This window comes from Ctenopharyngodon idella, chromosome 24, assembly GCF_019924925.1.
Source record: "Ctenopharyngodon idella isolate HZGC_01 chromosome 24, HZGC01, whole genome shotgun sequence".
Taxonomy (NCBI): Eukaryota; Metazoa; Chordata; class Actinopteri; order Cypriniformes; family Xenocyprididae; genus Ctenopharyngodon; species Ctenopharyngodon idella.
Genome location: NC_067243.1, coordinates 1365544 through 1390918, shown reverse-complemented (window position 1 = coordinate 1390918; position 25375 = coordinate 1365544). Strand labels below are relative to the sequence as shown.

At 39.6% G+C, this 25375-nt stretch overlaps 1 long non-coding RNA gene and 1 gene segment (V, D, J or C); one reads left to right on the top strand and one right to left on the bottom strand.

Moving 5' to 3' along the window:
• Positions 1-25375, top strand: part of LOC127506557 (Ig kappa chain V-III region MOPC 63-like) — a 220849-nt gene that overhangs the window by 166545 nt on the left and 28929 nt on the right.
• Positions 3258-25375, bottom strand: part of LOC127506587 (uncharacterized) — a 65123-nt gene continuing 43005 nt past the window's right edge. Inside the window, exon 2 of the long non-coding RNA XR_007928055.1 lies at positions 3258-5015. This is a non-coding gene — a long non-coding RNA (uncharacterized LOC127506587). The remainder of the gene's footprint in view (positions 5016-25375) is intronic.

Genomic DNA, 25375 nt, shown 5'->3' with positions numbered 1-25375 from the left:
AGTCCTCTAAATATGTCAATATTGTACGTTTCAGCACCTTTCTAAACGTACAAAAGTGTTTTGTGTCTTGGAAAGTTACGTATTTATACCTGCGTATTAACAATGAGACCAGGCTGGGAGATTCATAATGAGTCCAGATACTTTTATAACAGACCTGAATATGAAAACATGCTTGACTGTGTAGAACATGCAAAATACCTTTTATATTTTCATTGTTGACTCTTTCTATTGACTTTGGCTATTCAGTAAACTCAATATTTGAACAGATTTTGACTGAAGATTGAAGTCTGAAGCTGCAGGTTTTTCTGTGAATCATGATGATTGAGTTTCATATGAAGAACAGAAGATCATTATGAGAAACTCCACAACATCATCCATGATAAAAGAGGTCAAAGGTCACAGATCTGTTTCTTTAAACAGTGTTATATCAGCACACAACGAGAGAACGAATGAGAAATATAGGATATAAAGCCAAAATGAATCATGTCTGTTGTAAATGAGATCAATAAATGCTTGTTTGTGTGAAAAAGTGATTGTTGTTCCTTTGAGAAGCATTTAGTCCAAACTGAATGTTTGAGTGTTGAGAAGATCTGAGTTTCTTCTAATATCAGTGTGTTGAAGTGTTGTTTCTCTCTCTCTGCTGGAGTTTGTGTTCACTCGAGTGGAATAGAGGTTTTTGTACGACCGTTTCATTAGATTGTATCACTGTGGTGGACTTTCGGTGGAGGAACTAAACTGGTGGTCTGTAAGTCTGTTTTTTAATTCCTATTTAAGAAAAAAGGTAACACTTTATTTTAAGTTGAAGAAGTTACACATTACTACATGTACTTATTATAGTAATAACAGTAAATTATGCATAAATACAAGTAACTAACCCTGAACCAAACCCTAACTGTAACTCTATAGTAAGTACATGCAGTTAATTAATATTACTCAGTACTTATTTGATCAGTACAATGTAACTGTCAGCATACAATAAAGTGTAATAAAGAACAATTTAGAGTTAAAATGATTTAAAGTTGAAACAAGAAAAACATTAATGGCGATTATTATTAGATATTGTTGTAACACTTTACTTGAAGCCTTAAAGCTATTCATAATGTACGTTATAATGCCTTATATGTATCTTTTCATAAATAACTGTGCATTAAAATGTGCATTATAAATGCAAAAATGCAATATAATTTTTGCAAATTCATCATTACATCTGAAAATGGTTGTTTTGTCATGAGTTTTAATGCATTGTGTAACAATGTAACAATGAATAGATAAGTATTATAATGTGTTATAATTGCGGTTATAATTATTCATGAGATCATACACACATTATAATGTATAAAAGAAAGATTAATTAATGCACTAAAATACTTTTAAAATACATTGTGTATGAAGGCTTTAATTAAAGTGTTACTGATATTGTTTTATAATTATTTAATCTAAAACAATGATATTGTCATGTTTATTCATTCAGAAGAACAACATTTAAAAAATCTCTAAATGCATTTCCATAATGAGTCTCACTGTGAGTTTAATCAGTTTATTACAGGTTTAATTTCCCTTTATTTATTTCTATACTGGGTTCATATGTAGTTCATTTTTATTGTAGATATCATACGTGGCGAAAAAAATAGATCTGACATCAGAATGTAAATGTTGCTACTTTCTGTATTTCAGTCAATGATACTGAATCTCTTTTGTTCATGTTGTGCTTATAATTCAGTGCTTTATAATTCAAGTACAATTTACAAATTGTATTATTTTCTAGTTCTTATCAGTGATATAATCATCATTTGATCTGAGCTTTAGTCAAACTTTGAAATTGAGTTACATTTTGAGTTGAATATCTCACGTAAGTAAAAATGTACTTTATATTGGGATGCAAAAACTGCTGGAATTAAAGCAGTCAGTGTCTCAGTATATTGAGTTTAACTTCTGAGGTTTGATTTAAATGTATATAGTGATTGTGTAGTTTGTATATTGTATATTATATCAGCTCTAGTGATGTTGAATGTCATGAAGGATCAGATTGTTGTGATTTTTGCTGCTGTTGAAATGCTGTGAGTGAAACAGTGTGTTTTCTTTGTGTTTGTGAATGTGTTGTGTTTGTCTCCTGCAGCTGGTCCCACAGTGAAGCCCTCAGTGTCTCTGCTGCCGCCCTCTTCTCTGCAGATCTCTGGAGACTCAGCCGCACTGCTCTGCCTGCTCAGCTCTTACTCTCCACAGGGGGCGCTGGTGAGCTGGACACTGGACGGGTCAGAGGTCACCGAGGGGGTCGTGACCAGCGCAGAGAGCCAGCGGGACGGCCGCTACAGCCGCAGTAGCGTCCTGACCCTCAGCAAAGCACGCTGGGAAAAGGGAGAGGTGTACGTCTGCAGAGTAACACATGATGGAGCTCCTCATGAGGTCTCGTTCCACAAGAGCTCTGAGTGCTGATGTTTCTCTCCTGAAGATGAGCCGTATCTGAGTGTCCTGTGTCAGGCAGGATTCACATGAGTCTAGTGCTGCAGCTGTAGTGATTTACAACTCAATACTGAAAGAGAGCTGGCGTGTCAAAGCACTGTGTGATCTTTCAATCTGCTGTAACATTCAATAAAGCTTCTCAACAAGTTCACTTTGTGTCTGACAACATCATTCAACTAACAGATGAAGATGCAGGTGCTTTTCACAAGCTTGATGTAAATGTCAAATAAAGCTCTTGGGGTTTGAACATGGTCTCTGGAGACAGAGCTGCTCTATTCTGAGAGGATCAGAATCACTCCACCCTGACAATGCAAATGGGCTTTTCAGTCTCACTGTTTGATTGGTCACATGATCTGGACTGGAACACACCAGTTTCACTTCTGCTGAAAATATGGTGATGAAAATATATATGAAAATGTCATGAAAATCAAATAGAAAGCATCACGTCCAGACAGCAGAAGTGACTGAATTCAGTCTGTTCAGTTTGATTGACAGGGATCATATATTACACCTAAAACATGATGATCATATTAAACACTGACTCATTCTCTTCATAAACACAAGATTGATGTTGATTTAGATGATCTAGTGTTATTAGTGTTTGTCTGTGATCAGTGATTGTGTTTATGAGCAGCTGCAGCTGAAAGTCATGTTTGTTGGTTGATGAAGAAGAGCTCTTGATCATGTCATGTTCAGTTCATAGAGCTATAAACACATTCAGAGCAGTGAAGCATGTGCCGCTCATGTAAAACACCCTCTGAATGCAAAAGACAGAAGAGAGATCAGGACGATATACATTCAGAGTCCAATAGTTTTACTGACAGGGTTAAAAGAAAGGCTTTACATCACCAAAGCACAGTAACAGTAAATATACAGAGTCAGACACACACATTTACACATCATTCTCTACAGGACACAACTGAATGATTCCTGCTGTATCAGTAGTCAATGATCTTGCTGCTCAACATTCAAACACTTGTCTATTGTTTGCTGTAGCAGTGCAGTGTACTTTCAGAAACCCTCCACCTCCCCCAGCTCCACCTGTCCAGATCTGCTATGGGGTGATTCATGTTTGCTCGTACAGCAGCAGCATGTTGTGTGTGTTTTGGCAGTGGAAAGTTCTGTACTCTACAGCAGATATAATCAACAGCAGCAGACCAAACACATTAACATTGTCATATTCATTACCATGACAAACTCTCCAAGAATTGTCATGTCAGAAATCTAGTTCGGTCATGAAACTGAAGATGGCACAGGCTTCGATCGGTCCTTTACATGCAGTCTGTAAGCAATCACATCAATACCAAATGACTCAGGCTGATTGGTCTCTGCTGATCCTGCAGCCAATGAGATCCCTTGCTCAACATTTAATAGTCTGGTTCAGTGTTTGCTGTAGGCTAGTCCTGCAGCGCTATAAGAGTTCCTCAGAAATTCAGACACTTAAGATAAGTCAACAATGTTTTACCATTCCAGATACAATGTTACATGGTCTGATGTATCAATGAATATAAAGCCAAACATACACATGTTCAAAATGTTTGCTGTAGTGATGAGAGAAATTACGTTTTTGAAAACTTTTTCATTATTATTATTAATTATTGATGATTATTAATTATTAATAAATCGGTAAACGAGCATAGGTCCTGCATGTGTGCTGGGTCGGGACTATTCTCGTTCATGTCCGTGGCATGTACAGCAGAGACAGCCTGTCCAACAGCATTAAGTTCTTGTTATCAGAGACGACGTGAACCGACAGGCTTTAGATGGGAGTCTCAGTCGTATAAGAGGAAATGTCAAGCATCTTAGGGGGGCACTGCAGTATTGATCTGGTGAAGGAGGAGGCCATCGAGTAAAAAAGGTTGAGAAACACTATACTAGTGTCATCACATCGACACAACGTCAAAGTGACTGACAGATAGGGAACTCAGTTATGTAACAGACACGCCATCTAGTGATGAAGCATGGAAGTGCAATTAAAGTGGCGGACTTTCCTGCAGTTAGATTACATTGTTGTGGCAAAGTTTTGCAGGGCCAAGCACCACTAACATTTATATAATATAAAGATTATGTTACATGCTTAGTACATCAAAATAAATAAATAATGTTTCTGAAAGGTCTGAAAAAACATTGTGTTGTTTGTGATCCTCCATCAGCAGCTGCAGTATCTCTCAGCTGTATCAGTGCATCACTGTGACGTCTGACTAACCGAGGTTTTTGTACCACTCTTTATCACTGTGTGAACACATCTTTACTGTTGATATAGTGGTAACTCTGACAGTAATAATCTCCTGTATCTTCAGTCTGGACTCCACTGATGGTCAGAGTGAAATCACTGCCAGATCCACTGCCACTGAATCTAGATGGAGTTCCTGACTGGAGACTGTTGATCTGATAAATCAGGAGTTTAGGAGCTTCTCCAGGTTTCTGTAAGTACCAGGCTAAACGATCACCATCATACACTCTACTGCTGGTTTTACAGTTTATTCTGACTTCTTGTCCTGGTTGAGCTGTTATTGTTGATGGACTCTGAGTTACAGTGATCTGTCCTCTACACTCTGAAAGAAAGATAAAAGAAAAGAAAATTAAATATATTTCACATTTTAAAAGAAATTATAAATCATTATGAATATTTTACCACAAACCTTGAGCAAACAGAGTGAGTGTCCAGATGAAGAAGGTGATTGTGTTCATTGTTGTTCTTTTGTCTTGTGTGATGATGAAGATTGTGTTCTGTTCTGCTCTCAGTCATGAAGTGTTAAACTCACAGCACTATAAACACTCTCAGAGCACTGAAGCATGTGTGACAATGCAAAGTGACTCTCTCTATTTAAATCACTATCCTGAAGACTGTAGATCAGTCACAAAGACATTTCAAAGACAATTCCCAAAATAAACATTTCATTGCATGGTATTCCAAGGAGAAGCAGGTTTGAAATTCAGTGTCAATGTGTTTTCTCTCACCCAGCATTCATATGTGAAGTCTATGGACCCCCCTAAAGGAACATGGGACAAACAAATATGAGATTGAAGGAAAAATAATAAGTCAATGCCTTTATGTTACCCCGATAAATTTTGCATTTGCTCACAAAACCCTCTGAGCTCTTTGCAGGCGAATGCAAATTTTCTCGGTGGAACGCGAAAGCATTGACTTTTTTTTTTTCTTTTTTTTTTCTCCTATCATATATATTTTTTTCCCTTCACCATGTCCCTTTAGGGGCTCCAAAGAATTGACAAGATTGAAATACAATGTTTATAAAGTCTGATTTAACTTCTTGTTTCTCATTGATAGTCTGGTTAAAGGATTATTACAAAAAGACAAAAGTTATATCTGTTATATTTTAATAAAATTCAACCCCTGGGATATTAGGTGCCCAAAGTTGATGAAACACTCATAAATGACAAAGAATAAGCATATTGTATCTTCTCTTCTCAAAGTCTTCAGAAGTGAATGACACCTGAAGCCAGACACATTCAATTTACTAATGGCCGAGCTGCTCTTATGTTAAAAACAAGGTGGATAAAGACTATAATGTTTGTCTCATTGGTTTAGTGTCCAAACCTGCTCCTGAAGGGCCTGTAGAGTTCAGCTCCACGTCTACACTATCACTGACTTGTGCCGGAGGGGCGACAGATAAGAAAGTGGGACTCTAATGGAGACAAAGTCCACTTTCTGCTCTGACAATTCACCCATTCCTGAATTATGAGGGAAGTATATTAATATCCCCATACTTAATGCATTGGAGGAAGGTGACAGATGAGAGAGTGGGACGATAATGTCAATGAAAAATCCAACATAAACCAGCATAAATGCCATGTTGGTCCAGACTGGTTTAGTTTAGTATACCAAGGTCAAGGTCAAGTCAAGGTCAAGTTTATTTCTATAGCCCTTTAAAACAACATAAAATGCTGACCAAAGTGCTGCACAACATACAAGACAAAACATCCTCATACAACACAATTTAAATACTAATAAAATATATATCGGAAGAAAACAAAACAAAATTAATAAAATTAAGACAAAACATCATGCAAAATAAAACAATTTAAAACGAAAATTATCAAATTAAGAATATGCCTGAAAAAAAAGTATGTCTTAAGAGAAGATTTAAATGTAGATAGAGTAGGGGATAGTCTAATAGGAAAAAGGCAGGGAATTCCAGAGCTTAGGACCAAGAACTGAGAAAGCTCTGTCACCTTTGGATTTAAGTCCAGATTTTGGACCATTTAATATCATCTGGGTGGAAGATCTGAGCGTTCTCACAGGAGAAGGTCTGAAATATAAGAAGGGGCAAGACTATGAAGTGATTTAAATACAAATACTAAAACCTTAGTATTTTAGTATTTGTCAAAAAACGAGCTGCGGCATTCTGTACCAGTTGTAATCGTGAGAGCGAGGACTGATTTATTCCAGCGTATAGAGCGTTACAATAGTCCAACCTGGCTGAGATGAAAGCATGAATAACGGTCTCCAAATCACTACAACTCAGAATATTTTTAAGCTTGCGAAGTCCCCTAAGCTGCAGAAAACTGGCGCTAACTACAGAATTGATTTGTTTATGAAATTTTAACTCAGGGTCAAATGTAACTCCCAGATTTTTAACTTTATCACGAATGTTATCTTGAAGGGGGCCCAGGGTAAAACTTAGATTATTTAAAAGGTGTGAAGGGCCAAACAACGTAACATCAGTCTTTTTCTGATTTAACTGAAGGAAATTATTGTCCATCCAAACCTTAATGTCCTCTAAACAAGCTAGCAGAGAGGACACTGAATTAGATTTTAACAGAAAATAGAGCTGAATGTCATCGGCATAAATGTGATATGAAACTTTATGGGACTCAAAAATTAAATGAAGAGAGAGTAAATATTAGGGCTGGGTACTGACACAATTTTCACCATTCGATTCGATTTCTATTCACATGCTTGCGGTTCGATTCGATAACAATTTTGATTCAATTCGATTCAATATTGATTATTTTGGATGTAGTATATCAGTTACAGTACATGGCAAATTTTCTAGAGGAAAAAAAATCTCTCAACTAATGCTGTAAACTACACATGGGAGTCAGTTGGTACTACTTTACTATAATAATGAAGGTTAAAATTAACTTATACAAACACTTAAATTACACTCAATTATGTTTTTTTTTTATAATAAAGAAAGTTTAGAATTACATAATCATATTTCTACACCAATTCGTTTTGTTTTTTTTGTTTTGTTTTTTAAACGTGGCTGTCATAACTGATTTATTTAAACATGCATTAAATATTGAAGAACATTATAATGAATATGTAACGGTGCATATCTATATTTATCAGAATGCTGCTTTCTAGAGTACACTTTTCTAGCTGACTAATGAGTTTATGGTCACTGAATATGTTTTTCTGAGGTAAATATCAAGCGTTCGCGTCAGTTCTGGCAGGTCACGTCAGTCAAGCTCACATCAGCTGACTCCCAGGTGACTCCCGTCTTCCTATAGGAATACGACGCCTATCACGGCATCCATATATAAGCTCCTCAGTGTTATCAGCAGCTATTGCATTTCTCAGGAGCTAATTAAATGGCGAATGCGACAGGCAAAACATCATCATCTCACTAGGAATTGTGCAATCGGGAGTTTAGCGAGAGGGATTCGTTCCCCACATGGATTTCACCTCTTGTACACGCGAATTCGCTGCATTGATCATAAGCCGCCTGATTTGGAAGTGACTGAGTTAACGTTAGCATTGTTTCTTGCATCGCTGCAATTAGACATGGACTCGAACAAGTTCAGATGGATCTGCTCTCCCCGCATGAAGAAGGATATCAAGAGAAGATCAAGCATCCACGCCACTCTCCTTCATCTCTGAATGTTTTCAGAAGCTAAGCTAAGTTCCTGGTCTCTGAAAACGCGCTCTGATGACGGAACTGATGTCTCGCGTTTTGCTTCAATGAGTGCGAGAGATCGTCATCAGAGCGCGTTCAGACCTCACTAACCAGATGCTGAAGGCAGTTGGACATAGTTGTGTTTTAGAGGTAAAAAATGATATAAATACTGTTCGTTTTGTCGCACAAACCGATCGTTTCGTGTTTTAGGACATCAATGTGTTGTCACGAGCCGCAGGGTTTAATTTGGATTTGTCTGTCGTGTTTATTTTACTCTTACAGATGGAGTTCCCAGCTACACACATTATTTGACTGACAGACCGCAACAGTTGGAGTTAAAAATCATCATTTGTGTTCTACTGAAGAAACAAAGTCACCTACATCTTGGATGCCCTGGGGCTAAGCAGATAAACATCACATTTTCATTTTTGGGTGAACTATCCCTTTAAGGCTATCTAGTTGCTATGGAAGGCAAATGTATTTATGTAAAAAAAAAAAAAAAAAATTGCTATCTTAAATTGTTGTCTTAGACTTTATGCTCTTTGATATCCGATCATATTGCAAAATTCAGTGTTAAGTGAGCGACTTCTGTGGCTTAAAACTTATCAGAGTATTGTAACATGCTTGTCCTTAAAGGGGTCATATAATGTAAAGTTAATATGATTCTTCAGGGTCTAAATGAAAAGTTTGTAATATACTTTAATTAAAAATTCTCATTAGTATTGTAAGCAAACACTCATTTTACCTGGTCAAAAACAGCTCTGTTTTCAGCAAGCCATTTCAGTGCATGTGTCTTTAAATGATAATGAGCTTTGCTCACCCCGCCCCTCTGTTCTGTGGGGCGTTTTGACACAACACACTTGGAGTGTTGCCTTGACAACAGCTGAGGGTATATTTTGGAGAAGGAATGGCAGCGGGAGTCTTGCAGGATGTAACAGTATTTTGCAGGTATTGTTACCATTCATCTTCATGCAGTAATAACTGTTACAACACAATTTATTTTTTTTTTTTGACATTATTTCTTAATCAGTAACACACCGTTATAAACCATCTACAAAAGTAAGCTTAGTGCAGTGGTACCACATTAACTTTACCACCTGCGTACACAGTTTGTAATAACACAATAACCATAACGCGTTGTTCATTATAAACGTGGGATTATGAATTATATTGAGAACGTCGTACATATATACTTATTTTGAGTAAGGAATTACTTAATGGCTGCTAAAAAAGTATGTTCTGTATAGTCTGAGTGTGTATGAATGTAATCTGGACGTACTACATTTACCATGATGTCATTATCATGTGACCTACCAGCATTAGTTGGGTCGCTTCACTTTAACAAATCCTCTCCTGTGGCCTCATGGGATAGTAAAGTGTCCATCAGATGCACAGTTCAGAATCTCACTGAAAGTAGTAGATCATCTCGGTACTTTTTGCCTGTTCTATAAATACTGTGAATTCAGACATACTTCTTTTGACACATTATGTGATTTTGGATGCAGCCACAGTCTTAAAGGGGACCTATTATGCCCCCATTTACCAGATGTAAAATAAGTCCCTGATGTGTGTATGTAAAGTTTTAACTCAAAATACCCCACAGATAATTTTTTATAGCATGTTAAAATTGCCACTTTTTGGGGTTGAGCAAAAACACACCTTTTCAGTGTGTGCCCTTTAAATGCAAATGAGCTGCTGCGCTCGGGCTAAGAGGGCGGAGCTTCAAGCGCTCGTTCTCCGGTGTCAGGATTAGTGCTGGGAATTTCGGTTCTTTTCCACAAACCGGTTCTTTCGGACAGTTCGATTCAATAAACCAGTTGAAAAAAAAACGGTTCACTGGTTCTTTTACGCTCCGACGTAATGACGTCATCCGCAATGAAAAAACACTTAACACATTCAAATATATAAAGTCAGTAATAACATCAGTCAACTAAAACATCATTATAATCTGAAACGTTTCTTACCATTTAATTTTGCATCTAAAGCATCCATATACAGGCAGTGATGTGCAAACGAAGTTTTACAGTTATAAAGTTAATAAAGTAGTCTTCATCAGCACAGAATCCATGATCCTCATTCGTGGGCGGGGCCTGTGGCTAATGTGACGTCACGGGATCTGGAAACGGCTTGTTCTGAGACACTGCTTATGATTTATGGGGATTAAAAAAAAAAAAAAAAAAAGAGGTTGGATTTTTATCATTATAGGGTGGTTGTGTTCACACACTGCCAACACACATTTATGTCCAAACACCATGCAAAAGTGAATTTGGCATAATGGGTCCTCTTTAAAGGAAAGGTGTGTAGAATTCAGTTATGTAAAAGACGTGACCCTCTAGTGAAGTATGGAAGAGCAATTAAAGGGATTGACTTTCCTACAGTAAATTAATATAAATAATATTGTAGTGTAGTTTTGCAGAGACGAGCACCACTCACATTTTCTCCAGATTTTAGTCCAGTTTAGTAAGGGATATAAGATTGTATGTTACATATTTACTAAATACGTCATAATAAATAAATAAAGTCTCTGAAAGGTTTGATACACCATTGTGTTGTTTGTGATCCTCCATCAGCAGCTGCAGTATCTCTCAGCTGTATCAGTGCATCACTGTGACGTCTGACTGACCGAGGTTTTTGTACCACTCTTTATCACTGTGTGAACACCCATACACTGTTTGGATAGTGGAAACTCTTACAGTAATAATCTCCTGTATCTTCAGTCTGGACTCCACTGATGGTCAGAGTGAAATCACTGCCAGATCCACTGCCACTGAATCTAGATGGAGTTCCAGTATAACGGCTTGTTGCATAATATATGAGGAGTTTAGGAGCTTCTCCAGGTTTCTGTAAGTACCAGTGTAAGTAATTACCATTATACACTGAACTGCTGGTTTTACAGTTTATTCTGACTTCTTGTCCTGGTTGAGCTGCTGTTATTGATGGACTCTGAGTTACAGTGTACTGTCCTCTAAACTCTGAGAGAAAGAAGAAGAAGAAGAAGAAAATAATAATACAATTATAAATTCTAAAAAAATATCTAAAATTATAAACATTTAATATTTCAAGAGAATAATTGTGGAGCTGCGTTACACAAACCTTGAGCAAACAGTGTGAGAGTCCAGATGAAGAAGGTGATTTTGTTCATTGTTGTTCTTTTGTCTTGTGTGATGATGGAGATTGTGTTCTGTTCTGCTCTCAGTCATGAAGTGTTAAACTCACAGCACTATAAACACTCTCAGAGCACTGAAGCATGTGTGACAATGCAAAGTGACTCTCTCTATTTAAATCATTATCCTGAAGACTGTAGATCAGTCTCATTTTATAACAAATACAGGACATAGACACGGAAGCTCTGCACTGCGTTCACTGTGTATGAGTCTGACAGGGTAGAGAAGAGATTGTTGAATAAAGTCGTTATTTTTGTTTTGTTTTTGCGCACAAAACAAAACAAACCTTAAAGTTATGTCGTTGCTTTCATAACATGATTAACAATCTGAATTAAATGAATCTTATGATGAGGTTTTTACTGAAAAGTCATCTTGAATCTTCACTGAAAGTTAGTGTTTGATGAAACAGGTTACAGCAACACACAGGTGTCAAAAAGAACAACTGACTCTCAAAACAAATCACTCCCTCTTACTGTGTGTTAGATTAAAAGACAAGTAAAATAAATAAAATAAATAAAAACTTTAGTTTTGTAAAGAATGCAATCACAATATATGTGGTGTATGTGTGGAGTCATATTCAACATTTAAATTTAGATGAAACTTACAGTCCTGGCTGTGGTGTGGGTCAGCATCTGTCTGTTCTTGTTCAAGACCATCCCCTGGTCAGTTCCTCCACCTGCACCACCCTGGACTTTCTGTTTGTTCATCCCTCTCCGGATCTCCATCCTCCACCGAAGCCTCCTCCATCCATCTGTTGGTGTGAGGTCTCACCTGTCCAGGAGGGGGCGTACTGTCACAGTCTCACTTAGTTTGGACTTTGTTTCAGTTTCCACTTTCCCCCTGTTGAGTTTGTTGCCGGTTGTTAATTTGATTCATCATTCAGTTCAGGTGTGTGTCGTTAACCCATTTTAGCCCACCGGCAACTATAGTTGCTGCAGTGTATAGTTGTCATTTTCCTTTTGTTAGTATTTTTCTAGATGTTATCCACGTTTTATGTCTCAATGACATGCAAGAAAACAACCAAATAAAGGATTTCAAGAACAAAAAAAAGGTATTCACTTCCTTCCTGTCACATGAGGCTGTCAACTTCCTACCTCTACTTCCAGGAAGCATGGCGAAGGCAAACCCTCCCAAAGAAAAGTAATTTTCATGTTACTAATAAATATTTTTTGTTGACATATACAGGTGCTGGTCATATAATTAGAATATCATCAAAAAGTTGATTTATTTCACTAATTCCATTCAAAAAGTGAAACTTGTATATTATATTCATTCATTACACACAGACTGATATATTTCAAATGTTTATTTCTTTTAATTTTGACGATTATAACTGACAACTAAGGAAAATCCCAAATTCAGTATCTCAGAAAATTAGAATATTACTTAAGACCAATACAAAGAAAGGATTTTTAGAAATCTTGGCCAACTGAAAAGTATGAACATGAAAAGTATGAGCATGTACAGCACTCAATACTTAGTTGGGGCTCCTTTTGCCTGAATTACTGCAGCAATGCGGCGTGGCATGGAGTCGATCAGTCTGTGGCACTGCTCAGGTGTTATAAGAGCCCAGGTTGCTCTGATAGTGGCCTTCAGCTCTTCTGCATTGTTGGGTCTGGCATATCGCATCTTCCTCTTCACAATACCCCATAGATTTTCTATGGGGTTAAGGTCAGGCGAGTTTGCTGGCCAATTAAGAACAGGGATACCATGGTCCTTAAACCAGGTACTGGTAGCTTTGGCACTGTGTGCAGGTGCCAAGTCCTGTTGGAAAATGAAATCTGCATCTCCATAAAGTTGGTCAGCAGCAGGAAGCATGAAGTGCTCTAAAACTTCCTGGTATACGGCTGCGTTGACCTTGGACCTCAGAAAACACAGTGGACCAACACCAGCAGATGACATGGCACCCCAAACCATCACTGACTGTGGAAACTTTACACTGGACCTCAAGCAATGTGGATTATGTGCCTCTCCTCTCTTCCTCCAGACTCTGGGACCCTGATTTCCAAAGGAAATGCAAAATTTACTTTCATCAGAGAACATAACTTTGGACCACTCAGCAGCAGTCCAGTCCTTTTTGTCTTTGGCCCAGACGAGACGCTTCTGACGGTGTCTGTTGTTCAAAAGTGGCTTGACACAAGGAATGCGACAGCTGAAACCCATGTCTTGCATACGTCTGTGCGTAGTGGTTCTTGAAGCACTGACTCCAGCTGCAGTCCACTCTTTGTGAATCTCCCCCACATTTTTGAATGGGTTTTGTTTCACAATCCTCTCCAGGGTGTGGTTATCCCTATTGCTTGTACACTTTTTTTCTACCACATCTTTTCCTTCCCTTCGCCTCTCTATTAATGTGCTTGGACACAGAGCTCTGTGAACAGCCAGCCTCTTTTGCAATGACCTTTTGTGTCTTGCCCTCCTTGTGCAAGGTGTCAATGGTCGTCTTTTGGACAACTGTCAAGTCAGCAGTCTTCCCCATGATTGTGTAGCCTACAGAACTAGACTGAGAGACCATTTAAAGGCCTTTGCAGGTGTTTTGAGTTAATTAGCTAATTAGAGTGTGGCACCAGGTGTCTTCAATACTGAACCTTTTCACAATATTCTAATTTTCTGAGATACTGAATTTGGGATTTTCCCTAATTGGCAGTTATAATCATCAACATTAAAAGAAATAAACATTTGAAATATATCAGTCTGTGTGTAATGAATGAATATAATATACAAGTTTCACTTTTTGAATGGAATTAGTGAAATAAATCAACTTTTTGATGATATTCTAATTATATGACCAGCACCTGTATATATCTACATAATCATGAAAGTCTCTAGAATCATCCAAACAAGACAAATCTTACAAGAGATCTATATTTTTTGGCATACTTAGTCAAAAGTCCAAGCAGTAACTATAGTTGCCGGTGGGCAAATGACTTGTAAGTACATATATGACGGGGTAAATGGGGTATACTGTGTTTAATGGGTTAATAAATCAAGGTTATTGGTCTTGTTTAGTGCTTTTTGCTTATATAATATCACACCTAAAATATACACTCTAAAAAATAATGGGTTAAAAACAACCCAAGTTGGGTTGAAAATGGACAAACCCGGCAATTGGGTTGTTTTAACCCAGCAGTTGGGTTAAATGTTTTCCCAACGTGCTGGGCAGTTTTATTTAAAGTATTTTTTTTTTTTTTTTTAATTACTATATGGCTGACTTAAAATGAACTCAAAATAGGTTGGAAATTAAAAATCAGACATAATTACTAGAGGCAACAATAATAATCAAAAGGTGAACATTTATTAATAAGCAATTTAATAAATATCTGTTGTTTAATTATTAATCATTTAACTTATAAATAAATGCTCATTTATTAACCCTTAAATAAAGGTTAATTTCCAACATACTTTGGGTTCATTTTAAGCAAAAAATACAGTCATTTTTAATCAATTGTTGAGTTAAATAGAGAGAGCAATCTTTCTAAAGCTCTACTGTCCACCCCAATGTCCCGTCTAATTTTTTTCTTCAATCTATTTATTTTTATTTATTTATTTTCATTTAACTTTTTGATACACACTGCCCTGCTGGGGCAACTTAATGGCTGCATTTTGTTCTGCACTAAGTTCAACCACTTTAAGACAAATGGATTTGTTGTTTGTTTTTTCATAGATGCATCCTTTTTGGGTTCACATCGAATTTTCGATTTTGTGGTAGATTTTCCATGACGCACCTGACTTAAGTTTACCTGTTCCTGGGGCGTCTCCTAATCGACACTCAATAAATTTCCTGATCTTTCGGAGCGTCTCCAAATCGACACTCAATAAATTTCCTGATCTTTCGGAGCGTCTCATAATCGACACTCAATAATATCTCGGTCAACGTCTTGACCCTCAAAAACCTAGTGTTCCCTAACCTGACATGCTGCAGCAATAACCAGTTTTTGTCCTTTAAAGCTTTAATCACGGCCAGGAGAGTTCCCATCAATTCCAGAGAATCTCTCTCCGAACAAAGGAATACAGCAGGTTTATAGGATTTCAGGTGCATTTCACAGTCAGTATAGCATGATCTATTACTCATTATCATCAGTCTTAATATGATTGGTTCAGATTTAAGAAAAACATCTCAGTTCCTCTGTCCTGCTTACTGGAGGAGTAAATTTAGATTAGAACAACTGAATCACAAGATCATCAAAAAATATCGCCGGGTTAATAGTTCAGATTACTCAATAGGTTAAAACAATTTTTCAAAGACAATTTTTTACTGTTAGAAGGATGCTGTCTAGCCAGCACAGCAGAATTTTTCCACTTGTTACAACACTCCGTCCTAGTGACTATTTCTTTATTTCAAAGTTAGCTTATTAGGCCTGTAGAAGAAAAGAAATGTTAGTTCATTATTAATTAGTTCCAAATTTCCATCACACTTTCATACATAATAAATCTGTTTATGAATAAAGATTGATCTGTTGAAAGCAGTTATTTTGAGTTAGATGCCAAATGTTCTCCTCCTAGTTAAATTTTACATTGAGGGGGTGCATACAACATATTTGCCCACCAGCAACTATTGCCGCACATTCAAATATGATTTTCAAGAAAAAAAAGAAAAAAAAAACTGGGGAAAATAAATGCAGAACATGTTCACATAGGACACTATTAACACGACTATATGCATGAAACCATTCAGAAAAATTTGGGCACAAATGGGTTAATTATCCTTGTTTCCCGGTGTACGTGCGTTAGATTGTGGCAAGTTTTGCAGGGCCAAGCACCACTAACGTTTATATAATATAAAGATTATGTTACATGCTTAGTACATCAAAATACATAAATAAGGTTTCTGAAAGGTTTGATACAACATTGTGTTGTTTGTGATCCTCTATCAGCAGCTGCAGTATCTCTCAGCTGTATCAGTGCATCACTGTGACGTCTGACTGACCGAGGTTTTTGTACCACTCTTTATCACTGTGTGAACACATATTGACTGTTTGGATAGTGGAAACTCTGACAGTAATAATCTCCTGTATCTTCAGTCTGGACTCCACTGATGGTCAGAGTGAAATCACTGCCAGATCCACTGCCACTGAATCTAGATGGAGTTCCAGTATAACGGCTTGTTGCATAATATATGAGGAGTTTAGGAGCTTCTCCAGGTTTCTGTAAGTACCAGGCTAAACCATTACCATTATGCACTGCACTGCTGGTTTTACAGTTTATTCTGACTTCTTGTCCTGGTTGAGCTGTTATTGATGGACTCTGAGTTACAGTGTACTGTCCTCTACACTCTGAGAGAAAGAACAAGAAGAAGAAAAAAATAAATAAAATTATAAATTCTAAAAATTATCTAAAATTATAAACATTTAATACTTCAAGAGAATAATTGTGGAGCTGTATTACACAAACCTTGAATAAACAGTGTGAGAGTCCAGATGAAGAAGGTGATTGTGTTCATTGTTGTTCTTTTGTCTTGTGTGATGATGAAGATTGTGTTCTGTTCTGCTCTCAGTCATGAAGTGTTAAACTCACAGCACTATAAACACTCTCAGAGCACTGAAGCATGTGTGACAATGCAAAGAAGTGGGCAGGATTTACAACAGACAAACTAATATACACTAGAGTTACAGAATGATCATTTACATTCTGAATGTTATTTTTAGTTAGTTCAGTAGTTTTATTTTTACTCTGACTACTGAGACACTGAGGATGTGCAGATGAACATCCATCCCATGTAGGAAGGGACGTTCCTGTGACCTTGCGCACCATTCCCTAAAAGTTCTCTAAAGGTGATGGAAATCCTGAACCTTCACATTAGAGATGTTTGTAAAACATCCTCTTTTGGTAATGAAAGTGCTGCAGTTCAAGTTTCCTTATATGACTTTAGGGGGACGTTCCATATCTGATCAGCACTTAAATAGAGTTCAGATGTAAACACCATTTACCTCAAGTTCCCTTTCGAAAGGGAATGTGTCTTTACGCATATGGGGAACACCTATCAAATCACGACAATCGTATCGGCCGGCTACAGCCTATGACATCACTACTAGTGCGACCCGAACGCACATAAGGGGCACCTAGAGAACCAGTCATCCTCTTTTTGTCTTCAGGGACTGTTTTGTCTAAATGCTGTTCAAACGCTGTTCTAGGTAAGAATGGCTTTTTTAAGCAGACTTTTCAAGCGGTGTGTACATCCGTGTCATAGATATTTGATGCTTGATGACACTCATGACTTGTGCGTCCTTTGTTAGAGCATGCATGTTCAGTGCTTGAGAGTTCTTTACATGTTTTTGTGAGAGCTTTTCCCGCTGAGGCAGCTCCACTCTCATTTGTCTCTCTTCCTGTGGGAAGAGGGACAATCTTTTGTGCTCCATGCGCACAGAAGAAGTTCGTCTGAAGTGTTGTAGGTGTTTATTTTGTATGCTTCAGCGGCTGACGAGAGTGTTGTGCTGTTTGAGGATGCGTTGTCTTTTGCATCCTCAATATCGGCAGACTGTGCTCTTTTACGTTCGAGTGATGTGTGGATTGGTTCAAGTTTTTGACACTTAATCACACACATTACTTGTGCGTTGTTTGTTTGGCCGAGGAACGCGCACGTTCAGTTTTTGGGGAAACTGTTTGCTCGCACTGTGTGTGTTTCCCATGGCAACCCCAGTCGCGTGTTGTTTATCTGCACCCACGTATGTGAGCCTTCCTTTCCCTTTTGATCTCCTCTTTGAGATCATCAGGGTGTGGAAGAATCTGTTTTGTCCCGCATCCGTTAACATCAGCATGTATTTTATGCAGATGTCAAGGGGTTGTGTGAGCTTAGATATGTGTCGATGCCCCCGAGATGTTTGCAAACTATCACGTGGCTAGAGTGGCATCAATGTTGAAAGCTCTGGCCCTGCCCGTATATGGTAGGACATACGCGACTGCAGATTACACTCTGTGAGACCTTGTGAGACCTCCCTGGTAGATCAGTATTTTAGGCTGTAGGTACTCCCCCTGTCTTGTGTGGGTCGTCATATGGAGGACCTCGCCCCTTGAGCTGGTCTTAAAGGTTTAAGAGATTCTTTTAGTAAGAACTCCCTTGGTAGATCAGCTCCTGTTGGAGCTGGAGATATGCCTCTCATTAGGGACCCTATGTAGAGTACTCAGCCTCCAGAGTGCCTTGTTTAAGAAGCGCTCTGTAGATCCTAGGTTGAGCAGAGTAACTCCCCTTGATTGCAAGGGTTTTGAGCGCTATGCTGAGTCCTGCTCCCCAGGATGCCTGTCTCTACGATCCGGTCTGAGTTGGTTACTGCCAGTTTGCAGTCCCTCTTTCTGGACTCCTCCTTTGGAGGCAAGTGCTTTAGAGACTCTGTTTAGGTAACAGACAGGTTGCTGGCCAGACTAGGTTACTAAAGTAGGACCAGGTCAGCCTCCCTGGTGGCATTAGGGGTAGACTATGCTCCCCTGAGAAGTGACTGGCTCCTTTCGGCTCCCTGGCCACATTGCCTTAAATGGACCCCTTCTGTTGAAGTTGTTAGTTCCAAGCCTTTAAGCGGCCTTGGTAGACCTCTGGATATTTCTGGGGGCCTCTTTGAGGCTTATAGCTTGGGTGTTGGCCGCAGGGAATGCTGTCACTGACAGCTTATTAGACCCGTAGGAGGAGTGATTTTGACATTTCTGTTGAAATTGTCCTTTTTTTTTGTCAGCCATTCTTTGGCATGCACTCCCCTCAGCATGGCAGCATGGGTATTTCGTTCCCCATAGCGCTAGACGAAAGGGAACGTCTCAGGTTACGCATGTAACCATGGTTCCCTGAGAACAGGGAACGAGACACTGCGTCTCCCTGCCATGCCTCGGGGCCGCCTGCTGAACAGTCCCTTCAGACGATAAGCGGATGACTTGTTCTCTAGGCGCTCCTTATGTGCGTTCGGGTCACACTAGTAGTGACGTCATAGGTTGTCAACAACCAATACGATTGTCGTGATTTGATAGCGTTTCAGACACCGGTTCCCACGGAGGCGTTCCCCATAGTGCTACACGCAGTGTCTCGTTCCCTGTTCTCAGGGAACCATGGTTACATGCGTAACCTGAGATGTTTTTAATAACCGTTTGTGTTCAAAGTTAAATAAAATGGGCGTCAGTGCCCATAGCCTCGTGGTTAGTGCACTGACAAATAGCTCCACTGTGTCTCTGGTGACTCAAGTTTGAATCCCAGCTCAAGGTCTTTTGCCAATCCCATTCCCCTCTGTCCACCCCACGCTTTCCTGTTATTCTCTACTGTCCTGTCCAAAGCAAGGGGGAAAATGCACATGAGCCTAGGTATGTTTGTCTTGTCTTTTATTCAAGAGCAATAATTAAAATGGTGTTGCACAGTTCTGTCCTGTGCAGCTCTGTCACTAGGTTGGTCCAAGTGTGCTGGCTGGAGCTCATCATCAGGCTGCACCTCCACCACAGTGTCCTCTCTTTTCTGATGCTGGCAGTGTTGAGGACTATGGCACATGCAACAGTAACGTCACACACCCTGTCAGGTGCAGGACTTTTCAGACACTGAAATCTTCCCTTCAGTTGCACAAAGGTAATTTCAGTGTATGTCCTTGTCCTGGCTGGAGCTGCATTGTATCGGGTTTGTGGACCAGGGTTTGGGTTGGGACATTGTCATAAAATACTGCCTGTCTCCATATAGCCCCTGTCTCCAAGCAGGAGCCCATCATAATCACCTGTGCAATGGACAAATGCACTTCTCTTAGGCTGAGGGTAAGTGAATGCAATACAGTGAGCTTGACATTTCGATTTCCTCATACCACGTTCATATAATGTGCATAAATCTGACTTCCTGAAGATTCTTGACTCACACACAGAACCTTTTCAACAACATCTCTGCATCTCTAATAGTGTATGTGAAAGTGCCGCTTGTGCAAAAAACAAAAAAAAACAAAACAAAAAAAACAAGGATATACAAAGTAGTTTTTGAACTTTTGACATACCTCAGGGAGATGGAAGAACTCTATTTACTCCTTTCATATAATTGAGGTCATAACCTACTAATTCAAAATCAATTCCTTTATCCTCATTGAAACATGTTTTGGATATTGCTATAATGCTGAATGGATGTATAAACTGTTGTAAATAATCTTTGATGGTATTGAAGTTTGTACACATGCACACAGCTTTTAGGAATATATACTCAAAGTAACTCGGCTTGTATTGTCTTTGGGTGGAGCTTGATGTCCAGCTCCCCTTCTCTGGATATAACAGGTGGAGCTAGACAGTCCAACCACACCCTAACCACAGCCATAACCCTATCACTAAACATTACTTTACCCATTATCTCCATATAGGTGGAACTGGATATCATTTGGTTCTGCAGTGAGCACCACTTGTGTTTGGAGCATTTGTTTCAGAACGTGGGGCATTTTTCCATTAGTTTGGTTTGTTTAGGCAATCATGTAGGCATGAACATGGCAATCATGCTTAGATCTGCACCAAAAACAAACAAACAAAAAATACAGTCTGAGATCACCTGAACAAACCCTGGATCAGTTCAGTTGTAGTGAATCTGATTCAATGGACCAATGAAACAGGCTGTGTCACAACTGTACGTGTCACAATGTATTTGTTTTCCTTTAAACTTATCCCTGGTTTGTTTAAAGCCACGTTTCCACCACAGGAACTTTACCCAGGAACTATTCAAATCAACAATGGAGTTTTTAAAAATACGACCTACGGACTGACGACGAGGTTCAGGCTTTATTAAGCTTGTATGTGGAGGATGAAATTCAGCGGGAACTGAAAAGTCGTGCGCAGTCCTACGTCACTTGACTATCTTTACGGTACTTTAGACCGTATGGAAGATAGACTAAGATAGACTATGGAAACGCAGCTAGCAATAGGTCTGGGGGGAAAAAAGTTCCTGTGACAAATTGTTCCGGGTAATTTTGGTGGAAACGCGGCTTAACTCTACAAATGAGCTAGGCATGAAAATGACCTTAGATTGATTGATTTTTGATTGATTGATTGATTGATTAAGTTTATTTCGAGCCAAAAAAAAATAAAAAATATATATATATACATACACATATACACACATATATATACACACATTACAATTATTAGACACATTTCCACACACATTATTTACACATATAATACTTACTCGAAAGGGAGTGGAAAGAAGTAGAACTTATTTACTCCCACCCCTAATTCATTCCCTTATATTACACCATAAAGTTGCTGTCATTATCTGTTAAATTACTAATAATTTATGTGATATTATAATATTTATATAAAAAATACCCAATTATATTAGGACCATCTCAATAGTCACAATAATACAATATAATTATCCTCATTATCATAAACATTCTAATACGTCCTGGTATTCATAATAATTATATAATATATTAAATATAACCCTATCCTATTATATTGTTAAATCACTTTTATTAATAATATTAGTAATAACATCAATAATAATAATAATAATGACAATGATAGTATAATAATCTCTACTACCATCACAATAACAATACATCATTACCAGTGCTATGACTAAATTAATAGTGCAATTTTGTAAATTACAATATAGTGGTCATGTATTTATCTGCTCATGTCATTATCATTATTATTATTTACTCAGCTATGTAATCATATCCTTTTCTGTTATAATTATATCGCCATTTATAATATCAATATTAATAAAAACAATTATGATTGTCACAGTCACATGGACTTTCAGTTTGTTTGTTGTCATCTGTCACGTGTTCCTTTGTTCTAGTTTCCCGCCACAATCAGTAACTATGGACACTTATCACATTCATCACAGCTGTTCGTCATTTGAGTTAATCAATCAGTGTATTTAAGTTCCTGTTTCTGTTCAGTATGTTGTCGGGTGTCGTTTGTGTCTACGGTGGTGTATATTCCTGTCTGTTCCTGTATTCTGCTGGATTTTCAAGTAAAGACTTACTTAATCCTTATCTCCTCGTTCATGTGCTTTATACACCGGTGGTACTGTAACAATGATCATAACTACTACCATTTTTATACAATAACAATCACCCAATAATCACAATCCCGAGAACACCAAGATCCCTCCCTCAGCCTTGTATTTTGTCAACACCATTTCTTAGTATCTTGATTTAAATTGGTGGATATTTGAGCTGTCACAAGTGAGGCTCCCGCACTTCCTTCCCTGCACCACCGGAGGGAGCCTTCACCGGAATACTGATACCATCATTCGGACTACATTTCCCATAGGCCCTCATTCCTGGGACTGATTGCACACACACCTGCACCACATCACACTCACACTATTTAAGCAGCACACACACACACACACACTGCGAAGTCTTGATTTGCCCCGGTGATCATTTCTAAGCGTTTTCTGTGGATTGTTATACTGTTGCCGATTGGACTGTCTATCTCTTGTGATTCTCTGCTGCCTGCCTTGATCCTTGCCTGTTTACTGGACTGTGTTTGTTTGCCGCCTGCCCTGATCTCTGCCTGCTTCCTGATACCGTTTGTCTGCCGCCTGCCTCGACCATTGCCTGTCCCCGTTTACGTCTCTGCCTCTGCCCTTACCTGTGTATACACTATTCTTAATAAAAGCTGCAAATGGATCCACATGCTGTCGACCCATCGTTACAGAAGACTTCGCCAACAAGCGATCCAGCAGCTATCATGCAGCTCTCTACTGAGCTATCCGCCCAGGCCAACCAGCTCGCAGTTCATCAACATCAGTTGAATCGATTGACTTCCCTTACCGAGGAGCTGGTAAAGACTCTACAGGGTCTTCGGTTCAGGCCTCCCGAGGTCGCCGCCTCGCCGCCCGCGGCTCCCGACAACCAGGCCTTCACTCCCGCTCCTGCGGTGAATCCACGACTCGCCTTCCCAGAGAAGTTTGATGGCAATCCAGCTAAATGTAAGGGATTTCTGCTTCAATGCTCACTCTTTGTTAACCAACAGCTGGCTCTGTATCCCTCCGATTCCAGTCGGATATCCTTCGTTTGCTCGCTGTTGTCTGGTAAAGCACTGGATTGGGCCACGGCTGTGTGGGGAGAGGAAGGCTCCGCGTTTCCCACATTCTCCGCATTTCTTCGAAAGTTCAAAGAGGTTTTCGAACATCCCGCGGGAGGTAAGAGCGCTGGAGATCAACTGCTGTCGCTGTGCCAGGGCAAAACCACCGCTGCTGAGTATGCTCTCACATTCCGAACTCTAGCAGCTCAAACAAATTGGGTCGACGACACGTTGAAGTTGCTGTTTCGCAAAGGTCTGTCCCTAGAACTTCAAGCCGAGCTAGCCTGCCGTGACGAGGGAAGAACGCTTAGCGAATTCATAGAGCTGGCCATCCAAATTGATAATTTACTTCGCTCTCGACGTCCGCTCCGTGGGGCCACTTCCCAAACTTTAACCAACCCCACTCCAGAACCCATGCAGCTCGGCTATACACCGCTACACCCTGAAGAAAGAGAAAGAAGAAGACAACTCCACCTGTGTCTGTACTGCGGCCAAGCCGGCCACATCAAAATCAATTGTCCCATCCGGCCAAGTCCCTCTAACCCGAAAGCGGTGAGTTCCCAGCAATCCACCAACTATTCAGCTAACAGTTTCAAAATACCAGTACATGTGACTGTCAACAACCAGTGCATACCCACTCAGGCGCTCATAGACTCTGGGGCTGCAGGCAACTTCATGTCAAATACTTTCATTCAGGAACACAACATCACTCTAACGGCTTGTGATTCTCAATTGACAGTGGAGGCGCTAGATGGTCGGCCCATCGGAGAGGGGAAGGTCGCACACATTACTGCTGAGGTTGACCTGCAAGTAGGAGTATTACACCATGAACCCATCAGATTTTACGTCATCCACTCACCCAACAATCCAGTCATCCTTGGTCTCCCGTGGCTCCGGACCCACAACCCACATATTTCCTGGAAGGAGGGACAGATTATTCAGTGGGATTCATCCTGTCATGAACTTTGTCTGAAACAAGTCACCCCATTACCAGTTCAAGCTGTATCAATCCACACAGTTAATTCCGACGAGTCCCACATTCCCGTCGAGTATGCTGACCTGGCAATCGCTTTCAGCAAAAGCAAGGCCACCGAGTTACCCCCACATCGATCCAGTGACTGTGCCATCGACTTACTACCAGGTACCACGCCCCCCAAGGGCAGAATTTTCCCTTTATCCCAACCTGAATCTGCTGCTATGAAAAAATTCATTGAAGAGGAGCTAGCCAAAGGTTTCATCCGGCCCTCAACGTCACCAGCAGCATCAGGCTTCTTCTTTGTCAAGGAGAAGGACGGCAGTCTCAGACCCTGCATTGACTACCGCGGACTTAATGATATCACCGTCAAATTTCGTTACCCTTTGCCCCTGGTTCCAGCAGCTCTAGAGCAGTTACGGCAGGCTAAATACTTTACCAAGCTGGATCTTCGCTGTGCCTATAATCTGATACGCATCAGAGAGGGGGACGAATGGAAAACTGCCTTTTCCACCGCCACTGGCCACTACGAGACCCTTGTGATGCCGTTCGGGCTGGCCAACAGTCCCTCCGTGTTCCAGTCTTTCATCAACGATGTCTTCCGGGACATGCTCAACCGCTGGGTCGTGGTTTACATAGATGACATCCTCATCTATTCCAGCACGTTTGAGGAACACATCCAACACGTCCGGGCTGTTCTACAACGCCTCATTCAACACCAACTCTACGCCAATGCCGAGAAATGTGAATTTCACCGCACATCCACGTCATTCTTGGGGTATGTCATCAGTCACGAGGGAGTGGCTATGGACGACAGCAAGGTGAGAGCAGTTCTAGAATGGCCACGACCACGAACACTGAAAGAACTGCAACGATTCCTGGGGTTCGCTAATTTCTACAGGCGGTTTATAAGGAACTTCAGTGGCATTGCAGCACCTCTAACCTCCATG